This window comes from Schistocerca americana, unplaced genomic scaffold, assembly GCF_021461395.2.
Source record: "Schistocerca americana isolate TAMUIC-IGC-003095 unplaced genomic scaffold, iqSchAmer2.1 HiC_scaffold_86, whole genome shotgun sequence".
NCBI lineage: Eukaryota > Metazoa > Arthropoda > Insecta > Orthoptera > Acrididae > Schistocerca > Schistocerca americana.
Window position 1 is genome coordinate 31,312 of NW_025726631.1, and position 26,189 is coordinate 57,500.

The 26,189-nt window shown below is 41.0% G+C and overlaps 1 protein-coding gene across 2 annotated transcripts in view; it reads right to left on the reverse strand.

Moving 5' to 3' along the window:
• Window positions 1-26,189, reverse strand: part of LOC124591661 — a 238,492-nt gene that overhangs the window by 19,783 nt on the left and 192,520 nt on the right. For both annotated transcript variants that reach the window (XM_047131756.1, XM_047131755.1), the window contains exon 6: window positions 5,298-5,476. The gene's annotated coding sequence lies outside the window, so the exon portion shown is untranslated. The remainder of the gene's footprint in view (window positions 1-5,297; window positions 5,477-26,189) is intronic.

Here is a 26,189-nt window from a genome sequence, read left to right on the forward strand (position 1 = left end):
CCTTGATCAACATAAATTAGCTGCAGGTATTTTTCTAGATCTATCAAAAGCCTTTGAATCCTGGACCATAACATTCTGCCTGAAAAATTAGAAAGACGAGGAGTAAGAGGTATAGCACATAGCTGGTTGTGTCCATACCTAAAAAACTACAGGTAGAAAGTATCACTTCAGTATGAATTCAACAAAATGAATAAAACAAGAAAGAACTCCTTTCTATCTAGCGAATTACCAATAAAATATGGTGTACCACAGGGCTCAATCTTAGGGCACTACTCTTCTCGATTTATGTGGATGACTTAGTCGAATATATGAGTTCCACAAAAACTATCCTGTTTGCCGATGACACCAGCATATTGCTCACTGGATCCAGTCCAGAAACTTTGCGGTCCACAGCAGAAAGTTCTATGAAAAGACTTTCTGAGTTGTTCACAAAAAAACAAACTCATTATAAATACTGAAAAAACTGTGTGTGTCGATTTTCATTTAATTCCTCGAAGTAATCAAATGTCTATTCAAGCCCAATTAAAAAATGATCCCCTAGAAAATGTAAGTGTCAAAAAATTCTTGGGTCTTAGGGTTCAGCAAGACTTAAAGTGGGACACACATATAAATAACTTGTGTAGAAATCTATCATCTGTATGCTATGGCCTAAGAATTTTAAAGGCTACAACAAGCAAAACAACAGTACTGCAGGGATACTATGCACAGTTCCGCTCACTAATCAGATATGGGATCATTTTCTGGGGATACTCAACTCACAGTGTAAAGGTTTTTAGAATGCAAAAAAGAGCTTTAAGAATAATTTGTGGCCTTAAAAAGATGGAGTCCTGTAAACCCCATTTTACAGAGCTTGGTGTTCTAAATGTTCCAAGTTTATTCATTTATGAAACTGCCTGTTTTCAGGTGGTAGTCCATAGTGAAAAAGATAAACTGCTGCAGAACAAAAATGTACACAACCATAGAACCAGAGGGAAATCATATATACATCAAAAATATCACAGAACAACCACCTATCAGAGGAGCATAATTAACATTGGTGTAATACTACACAATAAGATACCAGAGGAAATAAAAAATGCTACTCATCCAATATTTAAAGCTAAACTATAGGCATTTCTAATAAAGCACTGTTTCTATTCTGCCAGAGAATTTCTAAATATGTAACAAAATTAATTGTAATAAGTACTTATTTTTAATTTGCCTACTATTTTGCTAATACTATGTATTATTGTAACTTATCTTTGACCTGTCCAATATTAATTGCACAATTTGTGATGTAAGATAAAACTGGACCAATAATAAATCAAATCAAATCAAATTAATTTCGAGAAATGAAAATTTTTGTATAAAGTAAATTAAAGAAGCTTTCAAGCTTCCCTATGCAATGAAGCTGGTTTCTGAAATACAATTTTTTGAAAAGAAGCTGTACACAATGTGTGCTGTCAGAGTATTTTCAACGTAGATTAAGATATGTAAAAGTGTAGTTTCAGCTCTCTGAGACTGCAGACGTGTGTGCCAGTTGTGTTTGTGTGAGTGTTTGTGTGCGTGTGTGTATGTGTATGTGTGTCTACTGCTGACAAAGGCCTTCATGGCCAAAAGCTATGATGGTGTGAATCTTTTTACTGTGCCTATCGCGACTCTTCATCTCCGCAACTTTCCTTCTCTGGTATTGTTACATTCCATCCTCGATTTTACTTTGTAAGATATATAAACTTTCATTACAATTCAAATTATTCATTTCACTTATATTTTTTTTATTTCTTCAGTTGTTATTTTACATTCTTGTTCCTTTTCTTTCTTCGTTTAGCATTTCACATGTGTGTATTTTGTTAATTGAAAATAATAAGTAACTACTTATTATTGTAGAAAATAATGACGATGATAATTTGTAAAGAAATTCTTGAAACATGTTTTCTTACAGCATGCACATAAAATGAATGAAATTTCTTCCTGTAATATACGCAACAGAGAAGACAATATAAAACAAAATTCAGCAGGATTCCAAATTGTCACAGATGGTACTCAAAATATTCTGTTGTGGATCAGGCATATTTCAATATATCTATAAGTCTTGGCGAAGAGAATTGGTTGTTTAGTGCTAGTGACTGCAGCTCGATTTCATTATTTCACAAGTGAAGATTGACACCACTTCCAAAATCAAAAGCTGTATACGTCCCACGGCTGTACCTGTGCCATCGAGCCTATTGGGATCGCCTTACGAACAAGTTCCTTCTCCTCATGTACAATGCTCTAAATGGTTTTATCACATTGACCAGCTGCCTTTTCATAGTTGTAAGAGAAAACAATGGTGAGTTTGGTCCGACAACTTGAGAATTTCTTTTTGAAGCCACAAATGTCCTTGTCATACCATCAAAATGTCACCAAACAAACACCCGACCAAGTCGAAAGATATTTGAAAGCTGTTTTCTTTCCCAGTGAGGGAGAATATCTGTATTGTTGTTAGATTATTGCAGTGGTCAGTGTGAAAGAACCATATAGAGCATCGTACCTGAAGACAAAGAACTCGTTCACCCTCACCTAGTGATACCAAATGGATCGACAGCACAGGTACAGCTGTGGGAAGTATACAGTTGGCGATGTTGGAAGTTTTTGTGAGAAGACTTTCTGATTTACATCTGCTGAATGATTATGATGTCAGTCTCCACCTGAGAAACAACACAATAGAACTGCAGTAGGCAGCATTTTGCAAAATTTCAAATTATTACAGAAGCTGATTACACAGTTTTCAAGAATATTAATTACACATGACCTTTCATACGAAAAACATTTTTTTATATATTGTCTTGAAGATATTCCTTCTAAACCTAAACTGCCAAATTGTCTTTCAGGGTGTGTTTTATCCCTTAATAGTGAAATTAGGTACCAACAAAAAAATATATACTGTACTATTTGGCCCCTCAACACACCCGCCAAGTTTCATCGAGATCGTTTATTGACATTTGGGAATGTTGAAACTTCCTGGCAGATTAAAACTGTGTGCCAGACCGAGACTCGAAATCAGGACCTTAGCCTTTCGCGGGCAAGTGCTCTACCGACTGAGCTACCCAAGCACGACTCACACCCCGTCCTCACAGCTTTACTTCTGGCAGTACCTCGTCTTCCACCTTCCAAACTTTACAGAAGTTCTCCTGCAAACCTTACAGAGCTAGCACTCCTGAAAGAAAGGATATTGTGGAGACATGGCTTAGCCACAGCCTGGGGAATGTTTCCAGTGTGAGATTTTCACTCTTCAGTGGAGTGTGCGCTGATATGAAACTTCCTGGCAGATTAAAACTGTGTGCCAGACTGAGACTCGAACTCGGGACCTTTGCCTTTCGTGGGCAAGTGCTCTACCACCTGAGCTACCCAAGCACGACTCACGCCCCGTCCTCAAAGCTTTACTTCTGCCAGTACCTCGTCTCCTATCTTGATTTTGGAATGTTCTTTTGTAAGTCTGCCTGTTACAGCAGAGAACACTATCAGCACAACACTATTTCGCTACGCCTAGTCACGCTGCCTTGCAGCGTCATGCAAATACTCGTCTGCTCCGACTATTTAAGCCATTACAAAACCATACAAAGTCATTTACATGCTATGGAGCGGACAGTACCAGCAGATCAGATGCAATGCCACCATTCGGCAGTACTGGCAGTTCCATCTCAGCACTCCACGCTGGCAACTCAGCCCAGTTTGTCCCGATCTTCACCGGCAGCACATCAGCTGTTGCATGCCAGCAGCAACAACAACGTCCCCACACTTCACGCCGCCTCCTACTGCAACTCTAGGATTCATCGTGTAGGAACATAACACACGATGTCCACAGCAGAGACATTTCTGTTATACACACATCAAAAAAGAGTTTTGCATCACTTCGGTTCCAAGACAGAAAATTGGAATAGAGATCAACATAAAAAGGGCGGAAATGATGTTTATTGCTCGTGAAAACCACACATTGCACGTTGTACCACCATACAGCGAGACCTTCAGACGTAGTGGTCCGGACTGCTGTACATTCGGCATGTTGTTGGGCCCATCTGTACCACTCTGCATGGTGTCACGGTTGCAAAGATGGACCTCACCACGGGCATCAGGAGTGAAGTTGCACATCATGCAGACTACTGCGTGCAGTTGAGTCACAAAATGACGTCCTGTGGCTGCACGAAAAGCATTATTCAACACGGTGGCAGTGCTATCAGGGTTCCTGTGAGGCTTAATCCGTAGATAGCGGTCATCCACTGGACGGCCTGAGCAAGGCATGTCATCGACAGATCCTGTCTCTCTGTATCTTGTCCACATCTGAACAACATCTCTTTGGTTCAATCCGTGATGCCTGGACACTTCCCTTGTTGAAAGCCCTTCCTGGCACAAAGTAACACTGGGGATGTGATCAAACTGCGACCATGACTGTCTAGGCACGATTGAAATACAGACAACACAAGCCGTGTACCTTTTACTTCCTGGTAGATGACTGGAACTGATTGGCTATCGGACCCCCTCGCATCTAATATGTGCTGCTCATGCAGGATTGTTTACACCTTTGGGCAGGTTTAGTGACACCTCTCAACAGTCAAAGGGACTGTGTCTGTGATACAATATCCACAGTCAATGTCTATCTTCAAGAGTTCTGGGAACCAGGGTGATGCAAAACTTTCTTTGACATGTGCATATAGTCGTGTGGATATTTGTCCGAGGACATTATAATTGAGTTTTGGTTTTGTTAACAAACAGTACTTTTGATCATTCTTGGTGCAAGTATACATCGGTTCCATATTTGCAGTAGAGTTGTCGGATCTCGACTGATGTAAGCAGTAACATCATTCATTGATAAACAACAGTCTCTACAGGCCACAACCGTGCTGCTCTCATATCCTGACATGTGCCGACAGACATTTCTCCATCTTACACGAGGTATAATGCAACCTTTTCACAAACAACATCTAATGTGATTTCTGAATGTGAAATCCACTGTGTAATCTTTCCTCACATATAGAAGGTAGTGGATTTACTTCTACTTACTCTGTGGGGTTACACTGAAATGCCAGTTGTTTGCGTATCCAAACATTCAGTACCCTTCAAGCAAATTTGATGTTCCTCATGTTCCAGTTGTGTACTGTTGCAATTTTAATGTCCCCCAATGTGTTTTCATTTAATGGCTGCACTTATGATTTTTAACACATTTTCAATCATCACATTTATGAATTACTCATACAGTTCTCAACTCCTTCACCAGTTACAGTTTCATCACCTAGCCAGTTATTTTGTTTGAACTACACTACAAAGTCAGTAGCAGTGCTTACATTTCAAGCTGTTCCAGGCGGTAGATCTCAGAGAAGGCAGCAGCCGAGAGCACCTTTGCATCACAGACAGAGAGTTCCGCAAAGCAGGGAGCCCACGGCTGATGGCAATTATTGTCTCATTGTCCAAGCCAGGTCCACACCATATGTCCAGCTTTCTCAATCTTTTCAGCCCTCGACCCCTTTAAAACACAATTAAATACATAGTTAAAGTTGTGTCAGATTATCTTGTCTTTATTAGAGAAAAAAATCAGAGAGACAAAATTTAAATGACCTGCTTGCAAACTGCTCACCAGTTTTGACGACTTTGATATTCTAACTGAGTGCCATGCAAAGATAAAATAGTTTTTAGGAAATATCCAAGTCACAGGTCACAATACACTAGCCAATTTGGGGCAGGTAGAATTTCAGAATACTTAAAAATAAGGGAATTGTAAGTATAATAGCTTCAAAGATATCAAAGACTGAATTTCAATTTGTTTCACATATACCTGACTCATCACCAACTGTGAACACTCAGATATTAATAGGATCAATAAACAGGGAGGCAAAAAAACTGAAGATAATGCCAGAGCAGCATAAGCAACATCAAACTGAGCAAAATTTTCGGAATAATCAGAGGTCAGAAGGGCAATTATGATAAGCTATGGCCACAAAATTAAGGAGAGTCAGCAATGAGCATACAAAACCTCCTCCAGGAAGGGAATCAGTCTGTGTGTGTCTACCAGTGTGCTTTTGTCAGAATAAGGTGCTACTCCACTTGTTACAATAACAGTTAATTCAGTGTCTTTCCACATTAGCTAGCCCTTAGATTTCACTGTTAACAACATCAAATCTTGTGGTACTACATGTCTACTATCTTAGTGTAGTTCCATTTCTCCAACATAAATTACCATCTTAATAAATTAATGACAGTATGCTATAATTAGCACAGTCGTGCATCGCCCAGTAGACACCACAGAAAATTTGCAACAAACATAACTACCCACAGGCAGTAATTTAAAGTTTGCCTACATTTGACTGGTCAGCAGGAATCATAATCTTCAGGAACTTTTTTTTTAATTTTTTTATTTTAAGCAACTAGTTTTGTAGGACCAAATTGAGGAACAAATCTTTAAGGTCATGGGACTGGTCAGTACATGAAATTACAGCATAAAAGTATTGACAGATAAAATAAAATGTTTATGAACCCAAAAAAGACAAGCCATAAGTTTATGTAAACAAAATCAACAATATAACACAGGAATCGGCTTATTTTTTCTAGGAACTGCTTGACAGAACATGACAAGTGGCTCATGAGGAAGCTCTTCAGTTTCTATTTGAAAGAGTGTGGATTACTGCTAAGACATTTGAATTCTTGTGGTAGCTTATTGAAAATGGATGCACCCCTTTCTGCACAAGAGCCAACGAAGTGCGACCCAAATGGAGATTGGACTTTTGTCTAGTATTAACTGAGTGAAAGCTGCTAATTCTTGGGAATAAGCTGATATTGTTAACAATAAATGACAGTAAAGAATACATATATTTATAGGCCAATTTCAGAATGTCCAGACTAATGAACAAGGGTCGACAATAGATTCAGTTATTGCCCGAACTGCCTGTTTCTCAGCCACAAATATCCTTAGAGAATGGGAAGAGTTCCCCAATAATATAATACAAAATGTCATAAGAAAATAAAAATAAGCAAAGTAAATGACTTTTTGTATCAAACTATCACCTATTTCAGATACCATTTAAATAGCACAAATGGCACCATTAAGTCTTTAGGTAGATAGTAAACTATTCAGGATCTTGTCTAAACACCTAGAAATTTGATCTGTTCAATTTAAATAATCACATGCCCATTCAGTGAAATTAAAATGTCAGGTTTTGTTGAATTGTCTGTTAGATACTGTAAAGACCGAGTCTTACTGTAATTTAGCATTAGTTTCTTTTCTACAAGCTGTGAGCTTATGTCATGAACTGCATTATCTGAAACAGAGCCAATGTTGCACACATCTTTTACTACCAAGCTGGTGTCATCAGTGAACAGAAATATTTTAGAATCACCTGTAATACTTGGAGGCATATCATTTATATAAATAAGGAACAGGAGTGGCCCCAGCACTGATCGCTGGTGCACCCCCCCTCCCCCCCCCCCCCCCCCCCCCCCGCACCCCTCAGACCCCACATTGTACACATTCTCAACACTGTGGATCATGATGTTTTGCTGTATTGTTAAAATGAGAGGTGAACCAATTGTGAGCTACCCCCTGTATTCCATAATGGTCAACTTCTGCAGCAATATTCTTTGAACAACACAATCAAATGCCTTAGTTAAATAAAAAAGGATGCCTACCGTTTGAAACCTTTTGTTTAACAAAAGAAATTAAAACAAGGATAGCAATGGCAAAAGAGGCGTTTTATAAGAAAAGGAGAATCTTCTGCAGCGGTATGGACAGGGAACTCAGAAAGAGACTCATAAAATGTCTTGTATGGAGTGTTCTTCTATATGGCGCTGAAACATGGACTATGAGGAAAAAAGACAGAGAAAGGCTGGAGGCTTTTGAGATCTGGACATGGCGGAAGATGGAAGGAATAAGTTGGATGGACAGAGTAAAAAATGAAGAGGTACTGAGAAGAGTGGGAGAGAAAAGGCAGTTACTAGATGTAATAAAGAGAAGAAAAAGAAATTGGATTGGGCATATATTAAGAAAGAATGACGGACTGATAAAAACAGTTTTAGAAGGTTATGTAGAAGGGAAAAGGAAGCGAGGAAGGAAGAGATTCCAGATACTGGATGACATGATGGACGGTACAACATACAGCAGCCTTAAGAAGGAAGCAATGGATCGCAGAAAATGGAGAGGCAAAGGACCTGCTAATATAGCAGATAACTGATGATGATGTTTAACCCATCCGTTCCGTAGAAATGTTGGAACACGTAAGGCAATAATGACGTTACGACTTATCTTAGAAGATAGATTAAGGAAAGGCAAACCTATGTTTCTACCATTTGTAGACTTAGAGAAAGCTTTTGACAATGTTGACTGGAATACTCCCTTTCAAATTCTGAAGGTGGCAGGGTTAAAATACAGAGAGCGAAAGGCTATTTACAATTTGTACAGGAACCAGATGGCAGTTATAAGAGTTGAGGGACATGAAAGGGAAGCAGTGGTTGGGAAGGGAGTGAGACAGAGTTGTAGCCTCTTCCCGACTTTATTCAATCTGTATATTGAGCAAGCAGTGAAGGAAACAAAAGAAAAATTCGGAGTAGGTATTAAAATCCACGGAGAAGAAATAAAAACTTTGAGGTTCGCCGATGACATTGTAATTCTGTCAGAGACAGCAAAGGACTTGGAAGAGCAGTTGAACGGAATGGATGGTGTCTTGAAAGGTGGCTACAAGATGAACATCAACAAAAGCAAAACGAGGATAATGGAATGTAGTCGAATTATGTCGGGTGATGCTGAGGGTATTTGATTAGGAAATGAGACACTTAAAGTAGTAAAGGAATTTTGCTACTTGAGGAGCAAAATAACTGATGATGGTCGAAGTAGAGAGGATATAAAATGTAGACTGGCAATGGCAAGGAAAGTATTTCTGAAGAAGAGAAATTTGTTAACATCGAGTATAGATTTAAGTGTCAGGAAGTCGTTTCTGAAAGTATTTGTATGGAGTGTAGCCATGTATGGAAGTGAAACATGGACTATAAATAGTTTAGACAAGAAGAGAATAGAAGCTTTCGAAATATGGTGCTACAGAAGAATCCTGAAGATTAGATGGGTAGATCACATAACTAATGAGGAGGTATTGAACAGAATTCTGGAGAAGAGGAGCTTGTGGCACAACTTGACAAGAAGAAGGGATCGGTTGGAAGGGCATGTTCTGAGGCATCAAGGGATCACTAATTTAGTATTGGAGGGTAGCATGGAGGGTAAAAATCATAGAGGGAGACCAAGAGATGAATACACTAAGCAGATTCAGAAGGATGTAGGCTACAGTAAGTACTGCGAGATGAAGAAGCTTGCACAGGATAGTGTAGCATGGAGAGCTGCATCAAACCAGTCTCAGGACTGAAGACCACAACAACAACAACACCTATCAGCTGACTTCAATCTAAAAAAGATGCAGCTCTAACACCAATTACTACAGGAATTTTTCCACGAGTGATCCCACCACCACCCACTACACTGTTACCTATAAGCTTTGGCAGCCTCCCCTCTCCATACCTATTGAGGTGCAGACCATGCCTAGTGACATCCGATCTACTGATGGATCACATGGCAGTGCTGCCAGTCGAGTCTGTGTCCTCCTCCATCAGTGCCTTCTCCAGCCCCACGTTAACACACCTAACGGCAACACTACGACGAGGCCAGTCGTGACGCTGAAACGGTTGCACGAAGTGCACGTTAGTGCCACCAGTTTGAGTAGCTATCTCTACCAGGTGACCACCTGCATCACACTCCCTCACCCTATCGATACTATTCCCAGCGCCACTCACAATCACGATGTGATCCTCTTTTGTAAAATTCCTACGTAACTCCTCTACATTAACGGTCACCTGAGCCAATCCTGCACTAGGCTTCACAATGCCGGTGACCTGTTACTCTCCCCCCGACACTTCCTGCAACTGCGGGTTCATACCTCTGCCGTGTGAATTATCTAACAGGAAGAAGAAGATTCTGCTGCTAGAATTTGCAACTGACTCAGGTTCTCTAACTGCTGAGGACTTCTGCATGTTTCCTACACCTACAGTTACAAGAGGCTGCAAGAGACACTCCACTAAACACAGACAGTTGGTAAAATCTATCTGTTATACGACAACTGTCCGAATATCTACTCCTCCTAGCTGCCTTCTTACCAACTGCCATTTCCCATTCCTAGTGCCCTTTGTCCTCAACCTATCTAGTCCTTCCTTTGTGTTTTGTAACTATGCTCTTTAGCATAACAGGTAGCTATCTGGGGGCAAGTCAGTTTAAAATCACACACATTTCCGTGCACTCATACCAATCTGCTGTAGGTCCGCAATAGTCGAGTTATGGCCTACAGTTACTCTGAAAATTTTGGTCAAATGGACCCGTATCCCGCTCAGGACAGTTTTTTTATTTTTTTTTCCTTTCTCTTATATTTGATCAAAGCTAGTCCTCAATCATTTATGTCATACACCTGAGACTGTGCAAATAACGATTTCTTAAAATGTATACAGCTGCGGTACCTGTCACAGTGAAATGTCATCCACTATCAGAGATACATTTCACGAGGAAAGCCTCACCGACTGTGGCCGAACGGTACGAAACCCGTGTCTAAACAGTCAACTCCCGTCCGCAGGGCTTATAATTTCTGTTCTCGCAGTACTTTTTCCTCTCCAACTCGAAAATGAAAGTTACTGCAAAATTCACGTGTCCAAGAGAACAGACACCTTTTTTGATCCTGCAACCAGTACGAATCGAGACACAAAGGAATTGCTGACATTTAGCTGCTAGTGGGCATCGAGTTACATCAGTGGGGAAAATTAAAAGTTTGTGCTGGACCGGGATCCGAACCTGCACCTCCTGCTTGCTAGACAGATGCTGGCTCACCTCCCTTTAGACTCAAATTCTCCATTTATCCACACACTACTGAGATAGTGCCCCTGCTCATTACACCCGTAAATTGAGAACTAGGTCTGACAGGAGGTGTGATACGGTAGTCCGTGAAGCTGCAATGACTACCGTGTCCAGATGCCTCGGTGGTCAGAGCATTTGCCGAGTGAGCAGGAGACCCGGGTCAAATCCCGGTCTGGCACAAATTTTCAAATTTTCCCACTGATGTAAATAAAAGCCCTCTAGCAGCTAAATGTCATTAATTCATTTGTGTCCTCTTGCAGTCTTCAAGGGTTGCAGGAGGAAAAGCTTACGGGCACTTCTACAGTTGTAAAGGGGACTTAGAGTTTCGTCATCAAAACTTGAGTTACTGTCTGTGGAAATGTACCATTTTGATATAAGTTTAGTTTTAATATCAGATCACTTCCAAACCTTCCACTCCACCGCACACACACAAACCGAGGAGAGGGCAGTGCCGTCACTCTCTACTGGGATTATGATACTGCTTACCATTTCCCTCCAAACACAACAATGACTGTGAGAAACTGGTACGTTTTGCAACTGGAGCGGTTGACTGCGTTTCTTCACAGATTTCTCCACACACTACTTTTCAGGAGGACATTTTTGTCACACAGAAGAGGACCCGACGGTGAGTGCCCATATCTCCACTGTGTGCGTACCGTGAAGCAGGTTACTTCAAAGTGGTCTGAGCTTCACACTTATTTCACACTGAAACAGCAAATTTCTAGACTTAGTAGACAAAGTTTGGATGAAGAATCTAAGTCTCCTCCACAACCCTCAGAAGTCTGTAATAAGAATTAAGAAACCGTCATGTATACTTTTCCTTTTTCTTTCCTAATGAAATATGAATACAATAGTCAAGCAAATGTGTTAACACAATTATTGCTGGAATCTCTCTCTCTCTCTCTCTCTCTCTCTCTCTCTCTCTCTCTCTCTCTCTCTCTCTCTCTCTCTCTCTCACACACACACACACACACACACACACACACACACACACAACCACACACAAACTCACTATGTTCATTGAAGACTCACTAATTTCTTTCCTGTGATGTAAGCCTTCAAATTACGTTGGAAGAAATTCAGGATGGGAGTAGGGAAATCAGAGAAATCATCTGCAACAGGCACATTGGATGAAAGCTGCCAACTTATTTTTTCTTTACGAAAACGGTACTTGTGGTGATTACTTGTGGCATGTATCCTAAATACAACAATATGTTTGAAATATTGGGGCTGTCGACTGACTGTGTGCAGTGCTATAAGTGTAAAAAATATTGCAACAAGTTTGAGTCAGACAAACATAAGTGTAGAGACATTAACTGATTGGAATATTGTGTTAATTCCTGCAAATATTGTGCACTAATTTTTGGTCAAAAAATTGTTGTTTGTTTATAATTAGGAGTAAATGAGGCCACTCACCAAATACCAGGAGTGTTGAGTTTTCAACAGATCACACAAAAAGAGGAGGAAAATCTTGCTACTTCTGGGAAAACATCCTTCTGTGAGTTAGAGAACACTCACTCACACTGTGTGTCCAGCCTGCAGAGAGGAGAATGTGTGTGTGTGTGTGTGTGTGTGTACACTATAGCTCATGAAACGATCTCTCCTCCAAACGGTTACAAAGTTTTACTACCTGTACTGACATAAAGGTTATTACTGTTTGCTGTTGTACTGACATAAAGGCTATTACTGTTTGTTCAGCCTCTCTAGCCTCCTGCAGGGCTTGATCTTTGTCATGCATAACACTAGTTACGTGACTTTGTTGTGACTTCCATTGTCTTGCGCTAGCACCTAATCCGTGGATCTGACCCACTAATGTGTTAGGAAAGTCTAATGTTAAATGTCTAAAATCTGTCAGTTATTTACATTATATGAATATCTTTTCATTTACATTGACTGTAATTTTTGCATAAGTACATCCGAAAGCTTTATTATGTTTCTGTACTTTATGAGACAAGATGTTTAATACCAGCAAGATGACTTGAGCTGTGATTACTATTCATCCACAAACATCTGTGTGGTGACCTACATTTTTAAATGCGTGCTATACTTTTCATATGATTTCGATATAATTACTTCACTTTAATGTAATGCTACTATTCATACCTGTATCTACTATCTACACCTATGTGCTATTCTACACTTTTGACTTTTTGCAATGGTTCTGATAGCTTACCAACTTTCGTCTTTCATTGACCTCTTGTACAACTGGCTTGTACTTTTACAGAAATTTTTTTTATTGTTTTTATGTTTAGAGTGAATGTTTTGTTTAACACATTGCGGTAACTTTCAACACTCAAAGCATGAAGCAGCATTAGTGGTATCTTTGCCTCAATTTCACTTTGTAACAAACATCTATGGTCAGATTTTTTTTTACAATTAGCAGATGATCGGTTATAATAGGACACACCAACTGTTGTGCAAAAATACCTGACTATATATATTTTTGCCAGTGTTTTTTCCATGACTGTATTACTATCACAAAATAAAGAACAAAGATAGTTTGTGCATGTTCAGATGGGGCAGTATTTTCATGGATAGACACAGTGATGTGATATGTTGTTGTTGTGGTCTTCAGTCCTGAGACTGGTTTGGTGCTGCTCTCCATCCTACTCTATCCTGTGCAAGCTTCTTCATCTCCCAGTACCTACTGCAACCTACATCCTTCTGAATCTGCTTAGAGTATTCATCTCTTGGTCACCCTCTACGATTTTTACCCTCCACACTTCCCTCCAATACTAAATTTGTGATCCACTGATGCCTCAGAATGTGTCCTACCAATCGATCCCTTGTTCTAGTCAAGTTGTGCCACAAATTCCTCTTCTCCCCAATTCTATTCAGTACCTCCTCATTAGTTATGTGATCTACCCATCTAATCTTCAGCATTCTTCTGTAGCACCACATTTCGAAAGCTTGTATTCTCTTCTTGTCTAAACTATTTATTGTCCATGTTCACTTCCATACATGCCTATACTTCACACAAATACTTTCAGAAACGACTTTCTGACATTCAAATTTGATGTTAAAAAATTTCTCTTAGTCAGAAACATTTTCCTTGTCATAGTCAATTTACATTTCACAAGTATATCTTCTTTACTCAAACCCTCCTCAGTTATTTTGCTCCCCAAATAACAAAACTCATTTACTATTTTAAATATCTCATTTCCTAATCTAATACCCTCAGCATCACCTGATTTAGTTTGACTACATTCCATTAACCTCATTTTGCTTTTAGTGTTGTTCATCTTATATTCTCCTTTCAAGACACTGTCCATTCCATTCAGTTGCTCTTCTAGGTCCTTTGCTGTCTCTGAGGGAATTACAATGCCATCAGCAAACCTCAAAGCTTTTATTTATTCTCCATGGATTATAATTCCTACTCCAAATTTTTCTTTTGTTTCCTTTACTGATTGCTCAAAATACAGATTGAATAACATGGGGGATGGGCCAGAACCCTGTCTCACTCCCTTCTCAACCACTCCCCTTGACTCTTATAACTGCAATCTGGTTTCTGTACAAATTGTAAATAGCCTTTTGCTCCCTGCCACCTTCAGAACCTGAAAGACAGTATTACAGTCAACATTGTCAAAAGCTTTCTATAAGTCTCCAAATGCCAGAAATGTAGGTTTGCCTTTCCTTAATCTATATTCTAAGATAAGCCGTAGGGTGAGTATTGTGTCACGTGTTCCAACATATCCACGGAATCCTAATTGATCTTCCCAAAGGTTGGCTTCTACCAGTTTTTACATTCGTCTGTAAAGAACTTGTGTTAGTATTTTGCAACCGTGACTTATTAAACTGATAGTTCTGTAATTTTCACATCTATCAACACCTCCTTTCATTAGGATTGGAATTATTATATTCTTCTTGAAGTCTGAGGGTATTTCACTTGTCTCATACATCTTGCTCACCAGGTGGTAGAGTTTTGTCAGGACTTGCTCTCCTAAGGCCGTCAGTAGTTCCAATGGAATGTTGTCTACTCCTGGGGCCTTGTTTTGACTCAGGTCTTTCAGTCCTCTGTCAAATTCTTCATGCAGTATCACATCTCCCATTTCATCTTCCTCTACATCCTGCTCCATTTCCATAATATTGCCCTGAAGTCCATTGTCCTTGTATAGACTCTCTATATATTCCTTCCACCTTTCTGCTTTCCCTTCTTTGCATAGGATGGGTTTTTCATCTGAGCTCTTGATGTGCATACAGGTGGTTCGCTTTTCTCCAAAGGTCTCTCTAATTTTCCTGTAGGCAGTATCTATCTTACCCCTACTCATATGTGCTTCTATGTCTTTACATCTGTCCTCTAGCCATCCTTGCTTCGCCATTTTGCACTTCCTGTCATTCTCATTTTTGAGATGTTTGTATTCCTTTTTGCCTGCTTCATTTACTGCATTTCTGTATTTTTTCCTTTCATCAATTAAATTCAATCTCTCTTCTGTTACCCAAGGATTTCTACAAGCCCTCTTCTTTTTACCTACTTGATCCTCTGCTGCCTTCACTATTTCATCTCTCAGAGCTACCCATTCTTCTTCTACATTCCTTTCCCCTGTTCTTGTCAATTCTTCCCTAATGCTCCCCCTGAAACTCTCTACAACCTCTGGTTCTTTCAGTTTATCCAGGTTCCATCTCCTTAAATTTCTACCTTTTTGCAGTTTCTTCAGTTTCAATCTATAGTTCATAACCAATATATTGTGGTCATAGTTCACATCTGTCCCTGGAAATGTCTTACAATTTAAAACCTGGGTCCTAATTCTCTGTCTTACTGTTATGTAATCTATATGAAACATTCAGTGTCTCCAGGCCTCTTCCATGAATACAACCTTCTTTCATGATTCTTAAACCAAGTTTTAGCTATGATTAAGTTATGCCCTGTGCGAAATTCTACCAGGCGTCTTCCCCTTTCATTCCACACCCCCAGTCCGTATTCACCTATTACAGTTCTTTCTCTTCCTTTTCCTACAATCGTATTCCAGTCCCCCATGACTACTAAATTTTTGTCTCCCTTAACTATCTGAATAATTTCTTTTATCACATTTCTTCAATCTCTTCATCATCTGTGGAGCTACTTGACATATAAACTTGTACTAGTGTGATAGATGTGGGCTTCGTGTCTATCTTGGCTACAAATAGGCATTCAATATGCTGTTCATAGTACCTTACCTGTGTTCCCATTTTTTTATTCATCATGAAACCGACTCCTGCATTCGTCCTATATGATTCTGTATATATAACGCTGTATTCCCCTGACCAGAAGTCTTGTTCTTCCTGTCACCGAACTTAACTAATTCCCACTACATCTAACTTTAACCTATCCATTTCCCTTTTTAAGTTTTCTAGCCTACCTGCCCTATTAAGGGATCTGACATTCCACACTCCAATCAGCAGAACACCAGTTTTGTTTCTCCTTGTGACGACATCCTCCTTAGTAGCCCCCAGCCCAAGATCTGAACGGGGAACTATTTTACCTCCAGAATATTTTACCCAAGAGGATACCACCATCATTTAACCATACAGTAAAGCTGCATGCCCTCAGGAAAAATTACGGCTGTAGTTTCCCCTTGCTTTCAGCCATTCGCAGCACCAGCACAGCAAGGCCGTTTTGGTTAGTGTTACAAGGCCAGATCAGTCAATCAGCTCGACTGTTGCAACTGCAACTACTGAAAAGACTGCTGCCCCTCTTCAGGAACCACACATTTGTCTGGCCTCTCAACAGATACCCCTCCGCTGTGGTTGCAACTACTGTACGACACTCTATTTTGCTGAGGCACGCGAGCTTCCCCACCAATGACAAGGTCCATGGTTCTTGGGGGAGATGATATGTTATGTTATGTGAATAATATTTGGTCTTTTGTCAGTATTAGCTTATATCATCTCACATATAAGTGATTGTACTTTAAGCATTTCTGCCCGTTTCACACTTTCTTACATGTATACAAATACGGTGATGACGGTTTAAAGGACACCAATACTAATAATAGAAGATGCCTAAACACCTGTGTGTTGTATGCTTCATAAAAAGAAAAAAAGCCAGGAGTTTCTCCCCATGTGAATCTACAACAAATTCCACCTACTCACAAACAGATCTCACATTAAAATTACCATGTAAGCAACAACCAGTCGCAAAATCATGTTTTCTTTATTTATTTTTGCAAATCGACCTACATTTGTTCCTTTTTACTAATTTGTACAATCGCTTTTTGGCGTATATAACAGTACTATGTGGCTGACAAAATCTTTGTCAATATATCCCTTTTTTGTAAATATTTCAGTATTTTATCATTATATTTTACCTCACGTTGTATGTAATTTCTTCTTCTCATTTTTATTTTAACTGTATCTTTTCGCATAGAGGGTGGGTTTGCTTTGCAGCGCCCCCTTACAGTTCCTCGTTGTCACAGTCAGTTCTCGACATACCACTTAATGTTTGGCCTCTGCTTAATACAGTGTTACTACTCAGGGAACATATTCGTTGAAAGGTAAATTTGTATGCGCATTTTAAATGGTTAAATGCATCTATATACATTTAATTGGTTTTACGTTGCTTTATGTACATTTATTCATTTGGTCACTGTTATTAATTATTTTTATTTTTATTCTCGTGTTTGTAGCTGTTAATCAGTTGAAATCGATTTGCAAAAGTAAATAAAGAAAACACGATTTTGTGACTGGTTGCTGCTTACTCCGTAAATTTTCAGTTTACAGCCGCTGCACAACTTGGGAACCACACGGAGCCCACCATTCACAAGATCTCGCACTGCAACACCACACCCAGATTATTTCTAAAAATGGAGCGACAGTCAACCACACCCTTTCACAGGAGCTACATCAGAGTGGCTGTAAACTCCCACTTTAAATTCGTCAGAATTACTGGGTCACAGTGTCTGTCCTTTGCTCGTGAGATTCTAAAAAGCAACGACGAATTTCGTCCATTGAAGTGCAACATTTAACTCGGATACATTATAGACAGTGACAGATACGCTCTAAAGTTCCATCCGAACGAGTTTCGTACCTTTTGAGAGCTGATTCGGTAACATCAAAAAACCATTTATCATTAAACTAATAAAACTATTAAAATAAACTGTCAGATAGCACACTCGGTACTCGGACCACCTGTGTGTCAGCCACAGTCGAGCGACGGCCGTTCGTGTGGAGAAACAGCTCACCGGCAGTGGTGCCCGTGTAGAATGCCACACAGTGGTCGCAGCTAAACTGGCGGACTGCACGGCTGCTTCCACAGGTGACCCTGCCTCTGATGTCTGTGACAGGACTGGAGTACGTTGCAGTGGGAGGAATTACGAGGCAGGTCTCGTGTCTAGGTCTATTAGAGGGATACCGGTGGACCTGTGTGAAACTTCCACACTTTTACAGTTCTAAATAATGACAGTATTTGGAATTAGTGTAATGGCTAGGATACGGATAGTTGTGGGAATGAAGAGAACACATCTTTAAAAATGAAGCAAATGACACGAAATAATAATCAGGAATTTATGACACATTTTTGTAAGAGGAAAAATCAGAAAGTAGCACACAATAATTTTATCACTAAAAAGTTTAATAGGTAACAAAACAAAAAAAAAATCACAAATCCATTTGCATCTTTTACCTACTTTTTTACACAGTCACCGACATACTCGACACAATTCTTCCGTCGCGGTACCAGTTTCAATGTCCCCTGTTCATAGAAGTCTGTTTGGTTGGAGTATAGCCACCTGTGGACTGCCGATTTCACTTTTGTATCTGTCCCAAAGCATTGCCTGGTCAGCAATTTCTTCACAGGACCAAACAGATGCAAGGTCCACATTATGTGGTAGTTTCTGGAGCACCTCCCACCCAAATTTGGCACAAACAGGAGCAGCAATGAGGGGGCGAGCATTGTCACGAAGAAGTCTGAACCGTCAGCATTAATGTCGGGATGTCTGTCACGAAAGGGCACGGCGCAATTTAACCGAAGTTTTAATGTAGACTGAAGCATTCACCGTGATTCCATGTTCAGTGTAGTCCACCGTACCACACTGAGCGTATCTCAGAACACTGTCACAAGCATTTTCCCAATAGACTGAGTCACTCTGAATTTTTTTCATACTAGGGAACCGGCACGTTTCCACACCGTCGAGGCGTGTTCGGTTTCGGGCACGTAGTGGTATGCCCGAGACTCGTCACCGGTGACGATTCCTTTCAGAAAGTTGTACCGTTCTGCCGAATAATGCATGAAGTGGTTCGAGCCCATCACCATTCGCTGGCCCTTGCAGTCGTCTATCGTGTTCGTATGTGCCGAGTGAGAACTAACTTTACGAAATTTCGACGTGTCGCGAAAAATATTGTACACTGCACTATAGCAAATCTCGAATTGCTGCGATAAGGTTCGCAGTTGCGTGTGCCGGTCTTTCAAAATTGCTGCCTCAGTGGCTCGACATGTGGCGGGGTTGCAGCTGTTACCGGTCACCCAGAGTTTGGCGAATCACTGAGGTCAACACGGTTCTCTCCGAAGAATGCACACCACCTGGAGACACTGCTACAGTCTGTACAGTCGTTGCACACGAGCCACGCATGTCCCTGTCAGTTTCACTCAGTTTATGCCCTCTGGCCCACAAATATTGAACTACACTTCACTGCTCTTCACAAGTTGATGACAGTAACACGTGTGCCGTGTTTTTGTGTAGTTTAGGCTTCTCTCACTAGAGCTGCACATGAAAACAAAATACCCTCTGTAGTGAAAACTTCAAATTATATCATCACGAAATTTCAGCATTCTACCTGCAATACCGGGGGAGAAAGATTTTTTGTGCATTTCTTCCTGATCCTCTCTCATATATATATATAAAAAAAACAAAGATGAGGTGACTTACCGAACGAAAGCGCTGGCAGGTCGATAGACACACAAACAAACACAAACATACACACAAAATTCAAGCTTTCGCAACAAACTGTACCTCCACCTGTCCAATGGCCAACTTCACACGTCCGTCCACATCAAGCCCACCAACAAGCAACAGTACCTCCATTATGACAGCTGCCACCCACTCCACATCAAACGGTCCCTTCCCTACAGCCTAGGTCTTCGCGGCAAACAAATCTGCTCCAGTCCGGAATCCCTGAATCATTACACCAACAACCTGACAACAGCTTTCGCATCCCGCAACTACCCTCCCGACCTGGTACAGAAGCAAATAACCAGAGCCACTTCCTCATCCCCTCAAACCCAGAATCCCCCACAGAAGAACCCCAAAAGTGCCCCACTTGTGACAGGATACTTTCCGGGACTGGACCAGACTCTGACTGTGGCTCTCCAGCAGGGATACGACTTCCTCAAATCCTGCCCTGAAATGAGATCCATCCTTCATGAAATCCTCCCCACTCCGCCAAGAGTGTCTTTCCGCCGTCCACCTAACCTTCGTAACCTGTTAGTTCATCCCTATGAAATCCCCAAACCACCTTCCCTACCCTCTGGCTCCTATCCTTGTAACCGCCCCCGATGCAAAACCTGTCCCTTGCACCCTCTCACCACCACCTACTCCAGTCCTGTAACCCGGAACGTGTACACGATCAAAGGCAGAGCCACGTGTGAAAGCACCCACGTGATTTACCAACTGACCTGCCTACACTGTGATGCATTCTATGTGGGAATGACCAGCAACAAACTGTCCATTCGCATGAATGGACACAGGCAGACAGTGTTTGTTGGTAATGAGGATCACCCTGTGGCTTAACATGCCTTGGTGCACAGCCAGCACATCTTGGCAGAGTGTTACACCGTCCGGGTTATCTGGATACTTCCCACCAACACCAACCTATCCGAACTCCGGAGATGGGAACTTACCCTTCAGTATATCCTCTCTTCTCGTTATCCGCCAGGCCTCAATCTCCGCTAATTTCAAGTTGCTGCCACTCATACCTCACCTGTCTTTCAACAACTTCTTTGCCTCTACACTTCTGCCTCGACTGACATCTCTGCCCAAACTCTTTGTCTTTAAATATGTCTGCTTGTGTCTGTATGTGTGGATGGATATGTGTGTGTGTGCGAGTGTATACCTGTCCTTTTTTCCCCCTAAGGTAAGTCTTTCCGCTCCCGGGATTGGAATGACTTCTTACCCTCTCCCTTAAAACCCACTTCCTTTCGTCTTTCCCTCTCCTTCCCTCTTTCCTGATGAGGCAACAGTTTGTTGCGAAAGCTTGAATTTTGTGTGTATGTTTGTGTGTCTATCGACCTGCCAGCGCTTTCGTTCGGTAAGTCACCTCATCTTTGTTTTTTTTTTATATATATATATATATATATATATATATATATATATATATTTCCTTGCACATAATTTTGAACAAAATTCTTTACAGAGCATTACAATGTCTCAGTGCAAACGACACTTCACATAAGAATGTAAGCTACGTGTACTTTTTGCCTATACGGGATACAAAAATAGTAGCGGATTTACCGGGTGATCAAAAAGTCAGCATAAATTTGATAACTTAATAAACCACGGAATATAGTAGATAGAGAGGTAAACATTAACACACATGCTTGGAATGACATGGGGTTTTATTAGAACCAAAAAAAAAACACCCCATGCTAGATGCGTGAAAGATCTGTTGCGCGCGTCATTGGGGGTGATGATCGTGTGCTCAGCCGCCACTTTCGTCATGCTTGGCCTCCCAGGTCCGCAGACCTCAGTCCGTGCGATTATTGGCTTTGGGGTTACCTGAAGTCGCAAGTGTATCATGATCGACCGACATCTCTAGGGATGCTGAAAGACAACATCCGGCGCCAATGCCTCACCATAACTCCGGACATGCTTTAAAGTGCTGTTCACAACATTATTCCTCGACTACAGCTAAGTTGAGGAATGATGGTGGACATATTGAGCATTTCCTGTAAAGAGCATCATCTTTGCTTTGTCTTACTTTGTTATGCTAATTATTGCTATTCTGATCACATGAAGTGCCATCTGTCGGACATGTTTTGAACGTTTGTATTTTTTTGGTTCTAATAAAACCCTATGTCTTTTCAAATTTATACTGACTTTTTGATTACCCGGTAGCTGACCTCGAAAAGGCTACGAACAATTTTCCGCGCGTAAAGACGGCATTTAGTAAATACAGTTCTGCTCTTTGAACCATTTCTCCCTGTAACTCATATATAATGATTCCAAATGCAATTTTAATAGGCAACTCTCTCTTGTTAATTGAAAAGGTATGCTCAGATGACATGTTATTAAGTTTATCTGTGGTATTGCAGTAGTTTTCCCAGTTTCAGTCAGCTGAGCATTAATTGCAAACAGGGGATGCATGTGAAACTTTCACCCTTTTATAATTTTAAATAATGACAGTATTTGGAATAAGTGTAGTTATAGGCATAAGGATAGTTGTTGACAATGAAAACTAAGTTTGTCGTTTTGGAAAGTATACTGGTTTAGAAAAGTCAGCTTGTACAATGGGCAGAGAGAATGGATCATTGCAGTGGTCCACGGTTATTGTCAATGACAATTCTGAATGCAAATTATCCAATTAATAAGTACTTTGAAACAAATAAAATGGTATTTGTAATAACATAATATGAAAAAGAAGTATCTTATTTGTGATAAATAAAGTAGCTTTGTAAAACAGAGGCACGAAGCTGGGCATCCACGATACCATTTTGTGTACGATAGGTAAAAGTCTCTTTTGTGTTACTTACTCACTTTACTTTACTTTACTTTACTTTACTTTAGTTTATGCGATCAGGCCCAGAGGGCTGCGCGCTGCTACGAGGTTCCTGCTCCAGCGGGTTCTGTTTTCTGCCTCCTGGCACCAATAATTCTCTATTCCAATCTGCAGCAAGTCCTTACGGATCCCATCCCCCCTTCTCTTCTTTGGTCTTCTTAGTGGACATCTTCCACAGGGAGTATAATCCGTAGCTTTCGACGGCCGTCGGCATTTACCCGTCCAGCTGAGATGTCCCGCCCGTACAAAGTGCTCGGTTCTCATCAGTCCTACAATGTTTGGTCTATTGTATATTTTGTCTAGCTCACAATTATATCTGATCCTCCATTCTCCAGTGATCTCATCTCGTACCAGACCAAAGATCTACCTTAAGACTTTCCACTCAAAAACAAGAAGATTGTTCGAGACTTTTTTTCGACACACTCCAAGTATGTGACTGGGGAGACAAGGTGTGGGAGATCTGTTTCTGGACATAATGAGGAGAGTAAATTCTATCTGTGAAGGCCTCACTGAGACCCTCAACATGTCTGGAGAGGAAGTACTCGTCTCTCCCTATAAAATGACCACAGGTGGCTCAGCTGTACAGAATGGACTCTGGCCGAGGAGCGGATGTCAGCTGTCGAGATAGGTAGGCAGGTCCGACGTGTAAGGAGGTGCCGACGGAGCCATCCGGAGGCAGTCGACCTCGAGGAAGGTGGCCTGTTCTGACGAGGAGGGGAAAAGGTGTTAAAATTCTGGAGGAATGTGGATAGTGTCCTCCCACTCACTACAGATCATGAAGATGCCACACAATGCCTCCCACCTGTGTGGTGAGAAGCAGTGCATCCAACTCCATACTGTTGTTACTTCGTACCCAGATTTCCCAGTCCTAGTGCTGTTTCCCATTGTTACCGTTCTCTATCGCATCACATTATACAGTGTGTCAATATCTTTCTCTGCTTTCCTGAATTTCCTCATCAGCTCCTAAACTACACACCATCCCACTCTCTTACCACGCACCTCGCGAACTACCGACAGCTGAGCCGCCGTGTGGCTTACAGTGCACTGCAGTGTGCCCGAGTGTACCCTAGGTGCACAACCCTTACACATTCTCCCTGATGACGTAATTATTCCTGGACTGTCAAACTGATTGCACCCCTTCACTTCACTCCTGCATTTTCCACATTCCTCGTGGGCCTGCCCGCACTACACATTTTCTTACACCTCGTAGTTTACAGTTATTTGCCTCATCCGCTCAGGCACGCACCGTTCTGACCTCGTCCGATCCATTTACACGTGCTGCTTTTCCTCTCTACACTCAGATATACCCACCAATCTGCACCACACATAATTACTATACTTTTTTTCTATTTTGTTTGTGACCTCATCCACCTTTCATTTTCACCTTGTTTTTTTGTTATATTTCATCTGATTTTTCGTTTCCTCACTATTCTTCATTTCGTTCTGTCTTTTTTGGGGTTTTAAGACAGTCCATCATATTTTTACTTTTTTTTGTCCTCCACTACAGTTCCTTGCTCCTTCTATATGCACCAACATGGAAAAGTTTCCCTTTTTCTAGCCAGAACACAGACCCACATACTGTTCCTGTGTTGTTGCTCAGCTTCTGACATCTCCCAAAAGGTCTGATCATCAAATTATCCATCTCCAGCTGCAACCCATTCCTCCATAATGATACCTACCTGTTCATATTCCACCAGTCCATAGCTCTCACCGACAATCCTAAACTGAAACGAATGCCCTAACAAGTAAGCTTTCACGGCCGGTGTCTTCATCAATTAAAACTTCCGGGCTGAATTGCCGTGGTCCGTATATAAAACTTCTTCTCCTTCCTGACGTTTCGTTGCCTACTGCGGGCAACATCTTCTGAGGTGAGTTGGCGACCGGCTGCTAGGCGCTGGAGGTCCCGCTTATACAGAGCGCTTAGATGGTGCCACAACTCGTCACGTGCTTTCGACTTTAAAACTATCTCTGGCTAGAAGCTGTAATCGACAGAGATGGTACTAGCCAGAGATAGTTTTAAAGTCGAAAGCACGTGACGAGTTGTGGCACCATCTAAGCGCTCTGTATAAGCGGGACCTCCGGCGCCTAGCAGCCAGTCACCGACTCACCTCAGAAGATGTTGCCCGCAGTAGGCAACGAAATGTCAGGAAGGAGAAGAAGTTTTATATACGGACCATGGCAATTCAGCCCGGAAGTTTTAATTAATGAAACAAATGCCATCCAGGAATTAAAGCAGGTGGACAACAACCACTTCAAAACACTCACCAATCAGTTAACCTCATAATCCCACATTTCACTACCAAATCCACAACAATCACAAGAGCCTCCATCAAACCCTCCCTTACAGACCTACTTCCACCACATGTTCGCATTTCTGGGATCCTATTCTGTAAGCTCGTACCTTCATTAAGAGACTGCAGTGGGGCACTGTGTCAAATGCTTTTCAGAAATCTGTGAATATGGAATCTGCATGTTGCCCTTCATCCACAGTCCACAGTATATCATGTAAGAAAAGGGCAAGCTGAGTCTCACGTGAGTGACGCTTCTTGAAAACCTGTCGATTTGTCGACATAAGCTTTTCAGTCTCTTGGAAACTTATTATATTTGAACCCAGAATACATTCCAGAATTCTCCAGTTCCCCACAATGGAAACACCTCCTCAGCACCAACTGCATTGATAAGACTTGACCCAAAACTAATATTGGACTCTGCCTTGCTCAATTTCCTCTCCATTCAATCGTGATCAGCACCCCACTCCCCCCAATTATCCTCTGGTAACTTTCCTGAATTCCCTAATCTCAAACCTTTCACCACCCTCATTCTCCAAATCCCTAACACAGAAACTAACCCCACATCCACAGAAAGAACTGCAATCCAGCACCCAAATACTGATCCCAAGCTTATAAAGCTAGCTGCAACAAAGACTCCACAACTTTGATACCTGGTGTAAACCTTCAATTGGGCAATCCCATTAGTTCATAATCAGACAAGTGTGTCTCTGACAATAATATTATCTTTGAACTCTTCCATTTGGTCCGTGTTTGCATAGAAAAATAGTAACATCAGAAAATTGAGTTCGCCTTGATGCAAAACACCTTGTTACTTGTTTATTTCTTTATTATCCCAAACTAGTTTCGGCGACAAATATCGTCGTCATCGGTGGTTTTTTTTAATCTTATTTATTGTATGTTACAGCATGTTTTAAGCAATTATTGGCACTGTTTGTGATGTATTTTCTGTGCTCTTTTTTCTGTTGCTGTCTTTTACTTGGCGTACATCATGTCATGTTTGTTGGATGGTATGTGGCTGCTTTTATACACAGAAAAACAAAACTTTTACACTTTATTTCTGAACCAGAATATTACACCATCTTCAACTGTGTGCAATTACACAATTAGTTACGATGCACCCTGAATTTGTCAGATGTTTGGCAGTCTCTGTCTTCCCCTATAGTTTTTAGCCACTAGTACTGAGGAAATCATTCCCTAATGTTTTTAAACGTCGTGTCATCCCGTCCTTTCTTCTTGTCAGTGTTTTCCGTATGTTATCTTCTTTACTTGTACTGTGGACAACTTCCTCACTCTTTATCAGCCACCTAATTTTCAGCATCCTTCTATAGAGT